General features: G+C 44.6%; 1 protein-coding gene across 3 annotated transcripts in view; it reads left to right on the forward strand.

Moving 5' to 3' along the window:
- RUNX1 (RUNX family transcription factor 1) overlaps positions 1-18,578 on the forward strand; it is a 273,843-nt gene that overhangs the window by 91,098 nt on the left and 164,167 nt on the right. The gene's annotated exons all lie outside the window — the stretch shown is intronic.

Genomic DNA, 18,578 nt, shown 5'->3' on the forward strand with positions numbered 1-18,578 from the left:
GCTCCCGATCCTCCTCTTCCTCACCTCGTCCAAGTGCTTCAGGGACGAGAACCATTTCCCGTAATCGCAGTTTTCTTGTTGGTAGCCTCCATCACCACAAAAAGTGAAAATCGAAAACTCTTAGGTGGAAATTAATTTAGAAACAACATTACCACAATCCTGTATGGTGTGTGTAACCATAATAGCCATTTCAGCGGGGAAAGTAAAAATAAATAGAAGGTCAAATGACATTAATTTCCATTTGCAGCAAACCCATAATTGGATCAATTATCAGATCCTCGGGGAGAAAGTAGGTTGTCATTGATTGGTGGGTGAAGCCCACATGGGATAGAAGGAAACGCATGTGATGATGTCCACTGAAACTGGAAGGAGTGGGGAACCCAGTGGGACTGGTAGTGACTGCCCCCCACCCACCCAGGGCTTCCTCTAGACTGCAGAATGGTCTTTAGGCTAAGGTGTCCACTTCTCCATTCATTGATAGGTGGCTTTGGGCAAGTTTCTTGACCCTTTGGGGCTTGATTTTCTCATCTGCTCATTGAAGATTCTAAAAGTACCTACCTGGTGAGTTGTAATGATTAAATAAGGATTAAATATGGTTGTAAGGATTAAATCTTAGGCAAAATCTGGGAGATGGTAAGGGACAGGGAGTCCTGGCCTGCTGTAGTCCGTGAGGTTGCCAGGAGTCGGACACGACTTGGCGACTGAACAATAACAAATGATGCACTTAAAGAGGTACCAGGTAATTGGCTAACTGAAAATGCTAGCTAATCGTTATTATTATATCTTTTTATTATTATTTATTATCCATGAATCAATGGTAAAAGGAGTAGATTTGGGCTGAAAAGTTGCAAATCCAAGTTTAAGCTCTCCTGTCTTCTAACCGTATTGTTTTGGGCCAGTAAACCGAAGCCTCAGTTTCCTTATCTGTAAAATGGGCCTCTATCAGTTTGCCTAATGTGTTGACCGACGACATTGAATAAGAAATGGGAAAGCAGTTTGTCTCTGAACCTGAGTCATCAGAATTTGCCTTTCTCCTGGGGACACTGGAATTGCCACAGGGGAGAGGATTCCAGCAAGGCTTCCTGGGATGTGACTGGCCAGTCCCTGCCCTGGTGTGCAAGAGCGGGTTTGCCCCATTTTTGCATGGATTTCCTGAGCTGCTACCCACAGGACACATGGACGTCTCCAGGTGTGACCCCCGCAAGGATGTTCTTCCGCTCTTCTCTGCAGCCTGAGGTCAGGTCAGAGAGCGGTGAGGAGCAAGGTAGACACTTCATGCAGAAATGCCCCAGATCTCAGAGAGCAGACCCAGACCCGCGGGACGCCCCTGCCCCACTGCGTGTGTGCATTCTCTGTGCCTCGGGCTTTCATCTGAAGAGGCCGTGGCTGGTGACTCTGACCACCAGGAGTTCTAGGGAGGAAATAGGGCTCCACGGAAAGTAAACAAGAACATGCAGTTCTTTATACAAATATTCTCAAAGAACACACCAGAAATCCTTCCTCCCCTCCCCCTTCGGATGCGGGTGGAGAGCTTTTTCCTTTTGCACCCTTATAAATATCAATGCCTTTGCTCTCTTCTAATGTCTTGTTGCCCTGAAAGTGGTGCCTACCTAAAATCAGAAGTACCGGGCCCTCTGCAGTGGAGAAAGGCTAAACCAGAGGCAGAAGCGCATCGGAATCCAATGAAAACACACCAGATGATTTTTATAGTTTCCTGATGGGTCTGTTACCATTTTCTGAAAATTTGGAGATGCATCATGGAATCTAGACTCAGATTGGTTTGCATGGATGTGTTTGTGTGCACAAGAGGGTGTGTGCGTGGGTCAAAGTACCTGTCAAGGAGTATGTGCATGCATCTGTGTGTGTGTATGAGTACAGCTGTGTGGGTGTTGCATGTGTGTGGAAGTGTGCATGTCTATAAGCCAGTATGTGTGTGTGTGTGTATGTGTGCGTGTGTGTGCATGCATGTGAAAGTGCATTGTTCAATCACTAAGTCGTATCTGACTTTTTGCGACCCCATGGACTGCAGCACGACAGGCCTCCCTGTCCCTCACTATCTCCCAGAGTTCATCCAAGTTCATGTCTATTGAATTGGTGATGCCATTCAGTCATCTCATCCTCTGCCGCCCTCTTCTCCTTTTGGCTTCAATCTTTCCCAGCACTCATGCCCACAAAAACTGTGAGTGGGAGTATATCTGTGTGTGCATGTGTGTGTGTGCAGTGAGAGCACTCTGGGTGTGGACTCTGTTCCATCTGTCCATCACACCTTCAGGATGTTCTTCCAGAAGAGACTCGAGACCACCTGGCATCAATCGTTGACATCACGTCAGGAAAGGGGTGGAGATCGCCTGATGGCAGAGCTGCTTTGAGGCAGAGGCCTGATCTGAGAGCAGTTTCCTCTTCCACCTCCCTTCCCATGGCGCTCCTTTTCCTTCTTTGCTGACCTCTGAGACGCCACCACCTCTGGGCTATTTTTTCAACTCCCCCCATGTTAACGGTGTATTTCTCAAGCCCTTGCTCTGGGGGACATGCATCTGGGTCTAGAGGGTTGTCTGTAGTCCAGGGTGGGCACTGAAACACCCTGATGCCGTGAGGGCCACAGCCTCCCCACCTGGGTCTTCACGGCTCCCAGGCCGCTCACGGTGGCCCCAGGATCCTGAGCCCCGTCGGTTGGCTCTTCTCTGTGTTTCTCCCCAGTCCAAGTGCAGAGACCCTCTGCCATCAGCCGTGTAAGCACAGGATTTGGAGTTGGCTCTTCTCTGTTTCTCCCCAGTCCAAGTGCAGAGACCCTCTGCCATCAGCCGTGTGAGCACAGGATCTGGAGGGAATGAATGAATGAATAGCAGCCTGGCCTTCCATCTTCATAACTAAATTTTATTGATTTGAGCTAGAGGGAAGAAGGTTCTGAGAATATTTGGAGACTGAGGGCACAGCTCGAGGTGCCAGGCTCTGCAGAAATATGGGTGTGCTTTCAGTGCAGGGGCTTTGTGAGAGTTCCTGCCATGATGCTCTGGATCACGTGACCGAGATACTAATGCCATGAGACACGGCCCTGCCCTCAAGGGGTCCACAGTCTTACAGATGCCAAACGCACTGTCATCTGGACTCTCAACCTTGACTCCACGTGACAATCCTTTGGGGAGCTTTTCAGAAACACTGAAAGCCGAGTGCTGGTGTCAATAGGAACGTTTGTTTCTTTCCTCCGTTTGCCAGCTCCTCTCCCGAGGACTGTGGGGCAGGCACGAGTTTTGACTGGCAGAGCACAAGAACCTATATTCAAATATCATCCCCACAGCCGTGCCGTCCAAGGGTGTAGGGAAAGTGACAACTGTGGGTGAATTTCATTTGCTTCTCGAAAGAAACACCCCACTCTTGACTCTCAATCACCCTCTTATTGATGGTTGCAGTAGGAATGTGTATGTCTGGGGCTGAGGACATGGAAAGTTACCTGGTGCTTAAATCTGGATTGGGGCCATTTGGCCAAAATCCTTTGGCTTCGTTGTCTGAACTCAAGCATAGCCTCCAATCATAGTCACCATGCAATGGACATGAACTTGGGCAGACTCCGGGAGACGGTGAGGGACAAGGAAGCCTGGCGTGTTGCAGTCCATGGGGCTGTGAAGAGCTAGACACAACTGAGCGACTGAATGACAACAACATAACCTCCAAGTGCCAGAGAGAAGCAGTAAAGAAATAAACACAGAACAGCACTAATAGAGCCATAGAGAGATGTCAACTCTTCGTAGTTAAAAGAACGTGGGAGTGGGATATTTACCTCATTTGTGCAAATTTCTGTAAGCTCTCTCTTTACCAGCTGCCTGATGACATTTGTCCCAAATCTCATCAAAAAGGAAGAGCTAATAAGAGCATTAAAAGCAGAGAAAGAAATTTCTTTTGGTCAAACAGAACATCCTGTTTTGAGTCCCAAGCAAGCTCTTAAGTCAGAAAGGGTGCTCAGCCTTTTGCCTTTGGCAAAACACAGCCTCTTCTTTCTAAATGTTTAAAAATGTTTAGTGGGAGCAGAAAGTGCAATGAACTTCTTAAGACATCAAAAAACTATAAATTAATAAAACACATAAACAGAACTTCCATTAAACTGGGCAAGAACTTTGAAACACAGAAAGAGGCTTACTTAGAGAAGGACCCTGATTCAGAAAGATAATTTGCTGAGAAAAGACCAAGTATGCCTGCTCACCTCTTCCCCCATTTCTCACAGAAGGTTTACTTGGGAAAGATTATCATCTGTGCGTCATGACAAAAGTCATTGCTCACTACAGAGATGGAAATAAAAGAGTGATGTAGGTTCACACCGTTACCAAAAAAACCCAAGAGTTACCTTGAAATCAGCTATTTCACCCACTAGTACCGTTGTCAAGGAAAGTTTCATAGTCAGAGTTTCAGGATAGCTAAATATCAAGATGAATTGCTGAAATGTCACCCAAATTTGTCATCATATATCATTTATGACTCTCTTGAGTGGGCAGTCAAAACATAGAAGAAGCATGTGAATTTCCTTGTTTCTGTTTTTTTTTTTTTTTTTTTTTTCCTACTTTATTACAAAAATTGCTCTCAGGTATAGTTGATTTATATTATTATACTGGCTTCAGGTGTACAACATACTGATTCAATATTGTTATAGATTATGTTCCATTTAAGTTACTATAAAATGTTGGCTGTATTCCCTGTGCTGCACAATATATCCTCATAGCTTGTTTCTTTTATACAGTAGTCTGTATCTCTTAATCTTCTACCCCAAGCCCCTTACTCCTTCCCTCTCCCCGCTGGCAACCACTGATTTGTTCTCTATATCTGTGAGTCTGTTTTTGTTTTGTTACATACAACTGTTTGTTTTTTAGATTCCATATGTAAGTGATAACAGACAGTATTTGTCTTTCTCTGTCTGACTTATTTTACTAAGCATAATACCCTGTAAGTTCATTCATGTTTTTGCAAATAGCAAACTTTTATTCTTTTTTATGGCTGAATAATATTCCACTGTGTGTGTGTGTGTGTGTGTGTGTGTGTGTGTGTGTGTACATATTCCATCTTTATTCATTCATTTGATGATGAATACTTAGGTTGCTTCTGTATCTTGGCCATTGTAAATAATGCTTCTATGAACACGGGAGCGCATGTATCTTTTTGAATTAGTCTTTTTGTTTTCTTTGTATGTATACGCAGAAGTCCAACTGCTGGATCATATGGTAATTCTACTTTTAGTTTTTTCTGTAACCTCCATACTGTTTTCCACAGCCATTGCATCAAATTAAATTCCCACCAGCAGTGTCCTGGGGTTCCTTTTTCTCCACATCCTAACCAGCATCTGTGATCTTTTTGATGATAGCCATTCTGACAGGTTTGGGGTGATATCTTATTGAGATTTTGATGTGTATTTCTCTGATGATTAGGAACATGGAGCATCTTTTCATCCATACTTGGCCATCTGTATGTCTTCTTTAGAAAATACCTATTCAGGTCTTCTGCCCATTTTTTATTCATGTTTTTTTTATATATTCCATTGTATGAGCTATTTATATATTTTGGATATTAACCCCTTATAAGTCATATCACTTGTAAATATTTTCTGCCATTCAATAGCTTGTCTTTTCATTTTGTTGGTGGTTTCCTTTGCAGTACAAAAAGCTTTTAAGTTTAATTAGGTCCCATGTGTTCATTTTGGGCTTTGTTTCCTTTGCCTTAGGAAACAGATCCAAAAAAGTACGGCTATGATTTATTTTTGTATTTGGTGTGAAAATTTTTCTAATTCTATACTTTTACATATAGCTGTCCAGTTTTCCCAACACCACTTATTGACGGGATTGTCTTTTTCCATTATATGTTCTTACCTCCTTTGTTGCAGATTAACTGCCCATAAGTACAGGGGTTGCTTTCTAAGCTTTTGATCCTGCCCCGTTGATCTGTATGTCCAGATTTTGTGTCAAGTCATGCTGCTTTGATTACTGTAGTTTTGTAGTGCCTTCTGAAGTTCGGGAGCATAAGATTTCTAACTTTCTTCTTTTTTCTCAAGATTGCTTTTGCTTTTCAGGTCTTTTATGGTTCCATACAAATTTTAGCATTATTTTTCTAGTCCTCTGAAAAATATCATGGATACTTAGATAGTGTTAGTCACTCAGTAATGCCCAACTCTTTACAACACCATGGACCCATCAGGTTCTTCTGTCCATTGAATTTTCCAGGCAAGAACACTGGAGTGGGTAGTCATTTCCTTCTCCAGGGGATCTTCCCAACCCAGGGGTTGAACCTGGGTCTCCTGTATTGCAGACAGATTCTTTACCATCTGAGCCACCAGGCAAGCCATAGGAATTGCACCGTCTGTAAATGGCTTTGAATAACACAGAAATTTTAACAATATTAATTTTTTCAATCCATGGATATGGACTATCTATACTTAGTTCTTAAAACTCATTAGGTTTGGGGTTTCCCTGATAGCTCAGTTGGTAAAGAATCCACCTGCAATGCAAGAGACCCTAGTTTGATTCCTGGGTTGGGAAGATGGGCTGGAGAAGGGATAGGCTACCTACTCCAGTATTCTTAGGCTTCCCGGGTGGCTCAGCTGGTAAAGAATCTGCCTGCAGCGTGGGAGACCTGGGTTCGATCCCTGGGTTGGGAAGATCTCCTGGAGAAGGGAAAGGCTACCCACTCCAGTATTCTGGCCTAGAGAATTCCATGGACTATATAGTCCATGGACACCACTGAGTGACTTTCACTTTCAATTTCTTTCAATTTCTTATGACTGCTGTGTCATTTTATGCCACAAGGATAGTTTTCCTTTACAGTTATCTGCTAATTCAGAAAGGATATGGTTCCTGAATCCTAGAGGAACTTTCCCTTCTCCTCTCATCCTTCCTCACCCAAAGACATTTATGATACCCCCTTCTCCACGCTTCACTCAGGGCCACTTCTCCCACCTTCTCCAATGTGTCCACAGACACGCTTGTTTTTTTTAGTACATTCAGAGAGGGAATTGGGTGAAGGTAGTCAAAAGGTACAAACTTTCCATGATAGGATAAATAAATTCAGGGGTGTCATGTACAGCTTGATGACTGTAGCTAATTATCAGATCAGATCAGATCAGTCGCTCAGTCGTGTCCGACTCTTTGCGACCCCATGAATCGCGGCACACCAGGCCTCGCTGTCCATCACCAACTCCCGGAGTTCACTGAGACTCACGTCCATTGAGTCAGTGATGCCATCCAGCCATCTCATCCTCTGTCGTCCCCTTCTCCTCCTGCCCCCAATCCCTCCCATACTATTTGGTATATTAGAAAGTAGCTAACAGAGTGGATCTTATAAGTTCTTCTGACAAGGAAAAAAATATGTAACTATGTGAGGCGATGGTTGACTTATTAACCATGAGTTACTGCCATTATCATTCAGAATATATACACGTATCAAATCATTATGCTGGATGCTTTAAGCTTATACAGGCTACACGTCAACTATATCTCAATAAAACTGAGAGAAATAAACTTTAGAGATGTAAGACCGGCAAAGTCTTCTATCCACCATCTTATAAAAAAGGGTTGAGGAGAAAGTGCAGACCAAACTCTAAACAGGGCGTTCCTTTCACAGCACCCGGGGGAGGCAGCAAGCTTAAGAGCTGCTTCCTCTCAGGAAGTAAGAGGCGCAGGTAGGTGCACAGTCGCTCAGGATGCCTTGGGTGCCTAAGACAGGTCTCCTCTTCTCTGAGCTCCCAATATATTACTACTTCAGCTCAAGGAAGTGTTGACTTTCCAAAGACAAGTGAGTCCCTGGCTGGCTCCAGGTAATGACACTATGCTGAGTTCCTCCCATTTTACAAGCCACCCTGGCTCTACGCTTCCTGTCACAAGCATTTATATTTCCTGCCCATTCATCCCTAATTTTCCAGGGAGTTGTGTGAGGGTTTATAATTGATCATGATCATACTCAGTGCCCCATAACACTTTTCGTCTTCAAAGCAAACGTGAGTCAACTCTCGTAACACCCATATTGGCCAAGTTGGTGTTTTTCTCCCTGTTTGGCACCTGGAGGCACATAGCGTCCCGAAGTCCAGGTGCACAAAGAGCCAGCTTCTTTCTGGCGTCACTTCTTCCAGCATCCCCTTCCAGAACACCGTCTTTTCAAACAAGAAAAGATGTGGAGACCTGTCCTGGTGCCCACCTGTGCTCTGTAACCTATCATCCTGCCATGTCGGAACACTTTCTTCTTCAACGTAAGGCTGGTGGGCAAACTCAAAGCTGAAGAAAAAGAGAACATTGACCTCATGAATTTAGTTTCGTCAGCTGAGAGGGATGAGCTGTATGCGGTCTTGGTACACCCTGTGTGTTACTGTTGTAAATGGCAGAGAAAAAGGAGAAATTGGAGACCATGAGGTCAAAAGTTCTAGCAACTCGGACCCACCATGCTCAGCTTCCAGGGGCCTTGGAACCATAGCCCACGAGTGAGGTGGCCACCCATCCTGGTAGGAGAACATGTAAACTCACAGCATCGAGTCTGGTGTGTGTCGTAAAAACAATACCCACCGTGGGCAAGTGGGTGACAAGCAGGACTGGCCAAGAATTTGACACTATGTGAACAAAACGGCCAGGTAACTCCTTTCTTGCTCAGTGGCCATAGGTTTAAGAAAGTGTAGACATAAAGCGGGCAAAGACTTGAAGTTGCATAATATCAGGGTCACCAAAAACTGACCATTTTTCCGGTCACTTCCTTTACTGTTCTGTGTGCTTGTGATTTTCCCTCAGTTGATTTTTCAAATGAGAAACTTGTTGGACTTTGTATTTTGAGGAAAATGCTGCCAATGGAAACCATCTTAACTAGAAAATCTCTCTCTCTGCACTTGGGTTGTGGCAAAGCGTACAGTGACTCTCCCTGCTGTTCAGGCTCCTCCCAAAGCTGCCCCTCTTAAGTCACTGGAGATCCTTCTCACCCCAGCCCTGCAGCTGCTCTTTCCAGGGATTTCTACTGTGTCCAAAATCACCCCTCATCTCCCCTCCAAATAGAAGGGAAAAAACACTTCTTTTGCTAAATTTCATTTCACAAACATGCAAGGACTTACTACAAATGTGCTGTTGTGTTTTGAGTATTAGTTCACTTCGTTTTTCTATTTTTGTTTGCATATGCATGAGGAAAAAAAATATGTTATTTGAACTAAAAGAAATTTGAGCCAAACTCCTCTTGACAGTTAACCTGGTTGAAGCGCAGTTGACTTCTTGCCTATTCCAGAAAAGCAACCCAATGTTCCCAGTAGCTCCTTAATGCAATTACTTGATGAGAGAAAGGCATTTCATTTCCTAACCACTACAGGAATAAGCAATATAGCTGTCAATAATTTCTCAACAGGGCTTCGGGCATGGTGGGCACCAGACAACCACATTTGTATATGCTCATTAACGCATTTCCATCAATGCTTAAAAATTCACTTTCCTAAAGCCTAGGGGTCTTCAGGGATTTTGCTGATAGGGGAATGACCTTCTCCTTCTTCTGTTTTCAGGTTGTTACTTGTGTCTGAATATGCACCACATCACAGCAATTTGCCTCAACTCTCCATTTAAGTCAAATCAGGTTACATTCAGTGTGCCTGCTCTCCTGGCTTCCTTTGAGGCCAGAGTGATGAGCCTGAGAAAACACAAAGTCTGCTCCCTCTTTACTTTTCCTGAACTTGCCCACTTTCCTGAGAAGAGTTTTATACCACTGTGATTTCTAATGATGAAAGTAATTACTCCCATTTATGAAGCCCTTGCCATATGCCAGATATTGTGCTGTGCATTTGTTCATATGATCTCATCTAATCCTCAAAACCCCTGAGAACAGACATTTTTAAACTTTAGTAAGTATAAGAATATCACCTGGGATCGCTTATTCCAAACAAGACTTCCAGGTCTCCCACCACTGCAAATATTTCAGTGGAGTAGGGTCCGGATAGGTAGTCTATGAGATTACATTTTGCAAAATATTGCCCTAGAAAGCAGGTTCAACTATTATTACCGTTGTACTGGTAAAAATCTTTGGCAGACAGTAGGAAACTTGCTCAAGCTGACTCAGAAATCAAACCAAGCCTATACGAAGCCAACTCCGAATTCCATGCTCCTACCCAAAGGTGCACCAGTCCTCGCTTTATGAAGGACTGATAGTGACTTCCATAATGTCAGAGTAGTTAACTCTAGGTGACATTGCTAACAGTTCCAAGTTCCAATGTCTTCTCACAACCAAGGCTTATTTCTTGCTTTGGCAAAGACTAATGTTTTGAGGGTAACTCATCCATAAGGATCTCCTCTAGCCTGTGCCCCGGGGCTCCAGGCTGCTTCCACCTGGTAGCTATGCCACCTGGAATACAAGATCCAGTGTCATCCCAATGGAGAGAGAGAATGCTGGATGATCACCCAGGATACTAATGGATCCCCCCTGCCAAGGGTTAAATCGTTTCTACCTACATCACATTGGTGGCCAGGTGGCCCCAGTCTAACTGTGAGAGGGGCTGAGGAAATGGTAGGATCACATGTACATTTAGTGAACACCCAAGTGAGAGATCTGAGACTAGGTATCAGTGCCCAAAGCTCCTCAGGTTTCATTAACTGGACCTTGTTGCTTCATCCTCTGCTTTCTGCTCCTTTTGCCTCCCGCCTTTCGGGCTCACCTCCAGTGTGGCTCCTGCAATGAAACTGTCTGCAAAGTACTTTCCCCATAGGTTGTAAGGTATAAAAGACATTCGTATTAGCCATTTTGAGGTGTTGTAACAAAATCTCATAGGCCGTGTTGCTTAAGCAACAGGCATTTTTTTCTTACAGATTTGGAGGCTGAGACATTCAAGATCAGGGTGCTAGCATGATCATATTCCGGTGAAGACTCTCCTCCTAGGTTGTAGACAGCTGTCTTCTTGCTGTGTCCTCGTGTAGCCAAAGGGCTTCCCAAGTGGCACAGTGGTAAAGAACCCACCTGCCAATGCAGGAGATGTGAGAGATGCAGCTTCGATCCCTGTGTCCAGAAGGTCCCCTGAAGGAGGGCAAGGCAACCCACTCCAGTATTTTTGCCTGGAGAATCCCATGGACAGAGGAGCCTGGCCAGCTGTAGCCCATGGGATCATAAAGAGTCAGACACCAGCTGAAGTGATTTAGCATGCATGCATGCAGGGGAGAGGACAAACTCTCAGGTCTGTTCTTATAAGGGCACTAATCCTATCATGAGTCCTCTCATGAGTTCATCTAAACCTAAATAAAAAGACTCCACCTCCTAATAGTTACATACTCTGGCTTAGGACGTCAACATATGAATTTGGTAGGGGAAAGGGACACAGGCATCTAGTCCTACTCCTTAGCACCGTCCCAGATGGGATCCCCTATAAATGGCATTTCCTCTCTCATTTTCTCCTCCCACCTCAAAAACAGCTACTTGACTCAGACCTAAAAATGTGAACTGTGTCTTATGCTCCTAGCTGACTTGGAAAATTCACTATGGTATGTCTTGAAAACGTCTGAACCACCTGTATTAAGTCCCTTTGGGAAGATTAGTTGATGAAACAGCCCTGCCTGCTAGGGGATACCTAACAGTTGTCAACACTGTAAAACATAAATACCTGGTCAGTCAATAGGGGCCGTGGACAAATTTCTTCTAATGTCTTTTCTAGCAAACTTCATAATGAGCTATTACAGAGCAGGGCAGCATGCAGTCCTGTAATCATGGACTACGTGTCAATAAAGGCTTCATAAACAGAACCTTACTTATACTTTCTAGACTTCATCAGGATGTCAGTGCTTCCCCTAAATCATGCTGGAAGTTAGCACAAAGAGGGACACCTGTGGGATTGGGCTGGAAAATCAAAGTGAACGTGAAAGTCACTCAGTCATGTCCAACTCTTTGCAACCCCGTGGACTATACAGTCCATGGAATTCTCCAGGCCAGAATACTGGAGTAGGTAAGCCTTTCCCTTCTCCAGGGGATCTTCCCAACCAAGGGATTGAACCCAGGTCTTCCACATTGTGGGTGGATCCTTTACCAGCTGATCCATAAGGAAAATCTTAGGGGGCTGTCTTAAGATTTTGCCTACCATAGATACTCTATAAAATGCAACTAAATCTTTGCATAATTATATGCATAATCAAGTATTACTTAAACTCATACATACATGTTTTAAATTTTTTGCAGAACAAAATTGCATTTCAGTTATTTCCTCAATGCAATTTTTTCCCTTCATCTCTATGCACCTATATATAATTTCTATTATTCATAGTATGAAAGTGTTAGTAGCTCAGTCATGTCTGACTCTTTGTGACCCCATAGACTGTAGCCCACCAGGCTCCTCTGTCCATGGAATTCTCCAGCCAAGAATACTTGAGTGGGTAACCATTTCATTCTCCTGGGGATCTTCCTGACCCAGGGATTGAACCCAGGTCTCTTGCATTGTTTCATTGCAGGCAAATTCTTCACTGTCTGAGCCATCAGGTAAGCCCAATTCACAGTATAGTTTTAAAAATAAGATATTGGTTTTGAATACTAAACAAGAAATAGTGTGAGTTGTGATTTTTAATTCAGATGTAATGAGGTGGTTATAAGACCCTGGACAATCACTTAACTTTGTGTCCATCTTTCACCTTCATAAACTGTGTGGCTTATACCAGATAATAATGTTTGTTTCAGTTCAGTTCAGTCACTCAGTAGTGTCTGACTCTTTGCGACCCCATGAACCACAGCAAACCAGGCCTCCCTGTCCATCACCAACTCCCGGAGTCCACCCAAACCCATGTCCATTGAGTCGGTGATGCCATCCAACCATCTCATCCTCTGCCGTCCCCTTCTCCTCCTACCCTCAATCTTTCCCAGCATCAGGGTCTTTTCCAATGAGTTAGCTCTTCGCATCAGGTGCCCGAAGTATTGGAGTTTCAGCTTCAACATCAGTCCTTCCGATGAACACCCAGGACTGATCTCCTTTAAATGTTTGTTTAGCTCTGGGTAGATTATAAGCAACTATAAGAATAATTTGATTTTGCCTCAGTTTGCTACAAGATCTTTAAGATCCTTTAGACTTAGAACATTCCACAGTCCTACGATGGCTATTGAGCAGTGATTCTGTAACGCTGAGTGCAGTATGTCACAACATTCACTGGTGTCCAGCCCGTTCAGAAGGACCCTAACTTGGTTAGCCTGGAAGAACTCTAAACTCCTCGAAGGAGGTCTTCATGTATTATTCATCTTTGTGCCTCCAGGGCCTAGCTCAATACTTGCCAGAAGGGATATGACCAATAAATATTAGCTTTCGGTTGGCTGAACAGGGCTGGGTGACAGCCTGGAGACGTCCCCTCCTCACCCCCTGTAGGGCTGTGACAGAGCACACATCTCAGGACGGGCCTGCTGGCCTTTTTTCTCACTGGTGTGGTAGTCTTGTCCGCTGTGGTTGTCTCCAGCCTTGGGGCTGCCTTCATGACCTTGCCCTTAATGCATGAGCGCAACTGCGGAAGGGCAGCCTGGTCCTCTTTCCTCATTGGCTTGTGACAATTTCACAATGTCCCCTTCCTCGGTCTCTGGCCAAAGCTTTCAACTTAGCCTCTTTGGGATGAAGATTATATGTCTGTTTTTATTATGGAATAAAAAACACACACCATTTACTTTGTATAAATTCACTCTATGGTTCTGCAGCTGGAGGGCATATCTTCAAGAAGACAAAGGTTGATTGGGCGGGAAGGGGTGTTGTTTGTTTTACTTTGTTTTAATATTTATTTTTTATTTGACTGTGTTGGGTCTTAGTTGTGGCACATAGAGTCATGCAAATCTTTCGTCACGGTACACAGATTCTCTGGTTGCGTCACTCAGGCTCAGCAGTTGCCGTGCGCTGACTTAGTTGCTCTGCACCATGCGGGATATTAGTTCCCTGACCAGGGATTGAACCTGTGTCCCCTGTATTGCAAGGCACGTCCTTAACCATTGGCCCATGGGGAAGTCCCCATGTTGCTGTCTTTAAGTCCTGCCAGTAAACCCCAAAAGTAGCTTAATGGAAATATTCAAACTGATTGCCATCCTAGTAGTTGATGAATGGAAAGGATTTTGATGTGTTGTATGGCTCATGCCGGGCTTCCCATGTGATGTTAGTGGTAAAGAAGCGGCTTGCTAATGCAGACATAAGAGACACGGGTTCAGTCTCGGGGTTGGCAAGATCCCCTGGAGGAGGGCATGGCAACCCACTCCAGTATTCTTGCCCACAGAATCCCATGAGCAGAGGAGAGGAGCCTGGCGGGCTACAGTCTGCAGGGTCACAAAGAGTCGGACATGACTGAAGCGACTTAGCATGCGAGCACCCACGGTTCACGCCTCCACTTTTAGGCCAAACTGAACTGAAACCTCACACACATCTGTTCATTACAGTCTTCCAGCTCTCTAGGCGATTGAGCTGTTTAGGGGATGGATCAGAAAAGTAGTATATAAATAAATGATCATCTCTAGGCCAGATTCTGCACTTCCCTTGGTTTCTGCACCACGGAGACCCACAAGAAGTGGGCTGTGGTCTGCTCTCCACTGCTTCAGATGCCCAGGCAGCCCAGCCTTGGCAATGGGTCATTCCCAAATCAGGGTGTAATCACTGTGCCCACAAGGCCACCTCAGTCCCCTTCACAGGCTCATAGCCCAGACACTCTGGGCCCTGGGAAACCTAAGTAGAACGCTTGAGACTTCCTCTGAGAAATTCTCCTCCCAAAGCCCATTCCTTTCTAGAACAGAGTCTTCTAAAACTCTTCTTGTGACAGGAAACACTGAGAGGTGCGTTCAGATGAATGAAATGAAAGGCTCTCTTGGATGAAGTGGAGCCCAGCCTTTTGAGGGAAAAAGAGGTCACATCAGTTGTATCTGAAGCCATTGGGGTCATAATGAATACAATTCAGTCTCCCATTCAAAAATCTCATATTTTCTTTGGAAAGATGTTGTTGTTCAATTGCTGAGTCACGTCTGACTCTTGGCAGCCCCAAGGACTGCAGCACGTCAGGCCTTCCTGTCCATCACCAACTCGCAGAGTTTACTCAAACTCATGTCTATTGAGTCGGTGATGCCATCCAACCATCTCATCCTCTGTCATCCCCTTCTTCTCCTGCCTTCAATCTTTCCCAGTATCAGTGTCTTTTCAAATGAGTCAGCTCTCCTCATCAGGTGGCCAAAGCTTGGCCAAGATGGCAATAAATAATTGATTACAGACCACGATAGGACCAAGTGCAGTGCATACGGGTGAATCTGAAGGTGGAAGAGCTTGTCTCTCCTCTTAGCTCAGGAGACATGTGATACCCACACGTTAGAGTCCTGCAGGGCTCACCAGTCACTTTCAAGATGATTAGCAGGGCCTGGAGACAGCTGGATGTCACCACTCAAACTCATTTCAGACTGCCATCTGTGTCTGCTCATCAGTCACCAGATGATCCTGGCCAGATGTGTTCTCATACCCTCTCTTTGCAGAGCTGTAGCCTTTGCTAGATTAACCTCCACTCTCCTCCACCACTTCCAATGTTGACTTGTCCTCACATCTTGCTGTGTGATGTGATGTTCCCAACCAACTTTGTATCTGTAGAGCATTCAGCAAGCCTGGCTATGGAAAGGCGCAAAGCTTTATTCTAATTTTCAGAGCATCACCACAAGCTTTGCGGAAAGTGTGACTGGGACTGGAAGGATGACAAGAGCAGGGACGTGAGAAGGAGGGTATTTCAAGCAGCTGGAACAGCAGAGACAAAGGGGCAGAGAGGGGAATGTCATGGGTGATTCAGACCATCACCAAATCCACTGGGTTTGAAGGACATGGTTACCTGTTTGAGGAAGAGCAGATATAAGGCTCCTAAACCTGAGTTTAGGAGTCAGAACACAACAAAGCATTTGAGAAGACAGCAGTGTCACAGTGATATAATTTCTTTGAAAAGATTAGCCTAGAAACCTTGTGAGACAGGAGGACATTGGATGGTGGGAAGGCATTAGAACTGGAGAGACCAGTTCAGAGAGAGAATCCAGGAGGGACTGCATGGAGGGGATGTCAGGGCAAACCAGGAAGTGAAACATATCACTAGACACGGTGAGAGGAGGATCAAGAGAACTGGACAACCAGCAGCTGGGGACGATGCCCATCCATGACCACAGGGGCAACTGGGAGAAGAGGGTGCCCTGTCCAAACCAGAAATCCTGGAAAAGGAGACTACCAGGAAGGAGTCAATGGGTTTCTCATGGGATAAGTTGAGTTCCAAAGTTCATCAAGAGACAGGTATACACACTTAGATATTTTTGCCTGGCTCAAAGCTGGGCACGGGAGTATCATAAGGCTCACAGTTTGAGGAACTTCTGAATGATCACTTGGTGGATTATAATCTTTTAATTTCTATGTGTTTTCAATAGTTGATTTGCAGTAAGAGAATAACTTGTTCCATCCAAACTTACGTATTTTTTTAATCTAAAATAGCTCAAGGCAGTTTGGGTTTGTCAATAACTAAAAAAAAAAAAAAACAGGTGATCAGTTTTCTGGTTTTCTAAGTGTGCCAACAATGCACCTGTTAATATTCTTTCTGAGGGGCTGAAAGCTGGGAAGTGGTATTACTGCACCCCCAGAGCCTTGCTACTTTTCATGCAGACCTCATGTGTTAATGTTGCTAATGAAACTTAGTAGCATGTAAGGCTGAGTACATTTGTAAAAGGAGGAAAGGAATAAGTTCTATTTCTTCATATGTTTATACAAAAAAAAAGAGAGAAAGAGAGATGAGGTATTCAGCTAAAAAGCAGTGACAGAGGGCTGGAGTTGAAGAAGGCAAGTCTGGAGGCAAGGATCGAAAGGGCTTCCCTGGTGGCTCAGATGGTAAGGAATCTGCCTGCAGTGCAGGAGACCTGGATTCAATCCCTGGGTTGGGCAGATCCCCTGGAGAAGGGAATGGCTACCCACTCCAGCATTCTTGCCTGGAGAATTCCGTGGACAGAGGAGCCTGGGGGGATCAAGCAAAGAATCAGACACGACTGAGTAACTAACACTTTCACTTTCACATATATAGTAGTCAGAGTTCAGGAAACACCCAAGATCTACAAGAAAGGGTGTATAGACAAAGAAAAGAAAACCTTAGAGAAGGCTTCCATCGGGGCATGAGAGCAAAGAAGATGGAAGGAGGTGGACAAACCCCCACCCGCTACAGAGGCAAGGACACACCAAGGGTAGAGGATATTTCAAGGAGAGCATGCTCAAGGATGTTGCAGAGAAATCTAGAAGGGAAGAATTGAATCAGCAGCTGTTGACACTGGTGACATTTGAGAAAGCAATTTCAGGAGAGCAGTGGGAGTAAAAAGCAGGATGCTGGGCTGCATAATGAGGAGATGGTGAGAATGTGGAGGTGGAAGGTGGGAGCACTTTTGTGGAGGATCTAGCAGAGAAGTGGAGAAAGGAAAGTGCACTCAAAGGAGGGAGGGATCGAGGTCAAGCAAAAGTGGATGACATGCCCACCAGGCAGGCCCCAATTTGTTTCTTTGTTGTTATCATTCAGTTGCTCAGTCGTGTCTGACTCTTTGCGACCCATGATCTAGCACGCCAGGCTTCCGTGTCCTTCACCATCTCCTGGAGCTTGCTCAAACCCATGTCTATTGAGTCAGTGATGCCATCCAACCATCTCATCCTCTGTCATCCCCTTCTCCTCCTGCCCTCAATCTTTCCCAGCATCAGGGTCTTTTCCAATGAGTCAGTTCTTCGCATCAGGTGGCCAAAGTATTGGAGTTTCAGCTTCAACATCAGTCCTTCCAATGAACACCCAGGACTGATCTCCTTTAGGATGGACTGATTGGATCTCCAAGAGACTCTCAAGAGTCTTCTCCAACACCACGGTTCAAAAACATCAATTCTTCGGCGCTCAGCTTTCTTCACAGTCCAACTCTCACATCCATACATGACCACTGGAAAAACCATAGCCTTGACTAGACGGACCTTTGTTGGCAAAGTAATGTCTCTGGTTTTGAATATGCTGTCTAGGTTGGTCATAACTTTCCTTCCAAGGAATAAGCATCTTTTAATTTCATGGCTGCAGTCACCATCTGCAGTGATTTTGGAGCCCAGAAAAATGAAGTCAGCCATTGTCTCCACTGTTTCCCCATCTATTTCCCATGAAGTGATGGGACCAGATGCCATTATCTTCGTTTTCTGAATGTTGAACTTTAAGCCAACTTTTTCACTCTCCTCTTTCACTTTCATCAAGAGGCTCTTTAGTTCTTCACTTTCTGCCATAAGGGTGGTGTCATCTGCATATCTGAGGTTATTGATATTTTTCCTGGCAGTTTTGATTCCAGCTTGTGCTTCCTCCAGCCCAGCGTTTCTCATAATATACTCTGCATATAAGTTAAATAAGCAGGATGACAATATACAGCCTTGACATACTCCTTTTCCTATTTGGAACCAGTCTGTTGCTCCATGTCCAGTTCTAACTGTTGCTTCCTGACCTGCATACAAATTTCTCAAGAGGCATATCAGGTGGCTGGTATTCCCATCCATTTCAGAATTTTCCACAGTTTATTGTGATCCACACAGACAAAAGCTTTGGCATAGTCAATAAAGCAGAAATAGATGTTTTTCTGGAACTCTCTTGCTTTTTCGATGATTC

This window comes from Bos mutus, chromosome 1 (genome assembly GCF_027580195.1).
Source record: "Bos mutus isolate GX-2022 chromosome 1, NWIPB_WYAK_1.1, whole genome shotgun sequence".
Classification (NCBI taxonomy): domain Eukaryota; kingdom Metazoa; phylum Chordata; class Mammalia; order Artiodactyla; family Bovidae; genus Bos; species Bos mutus.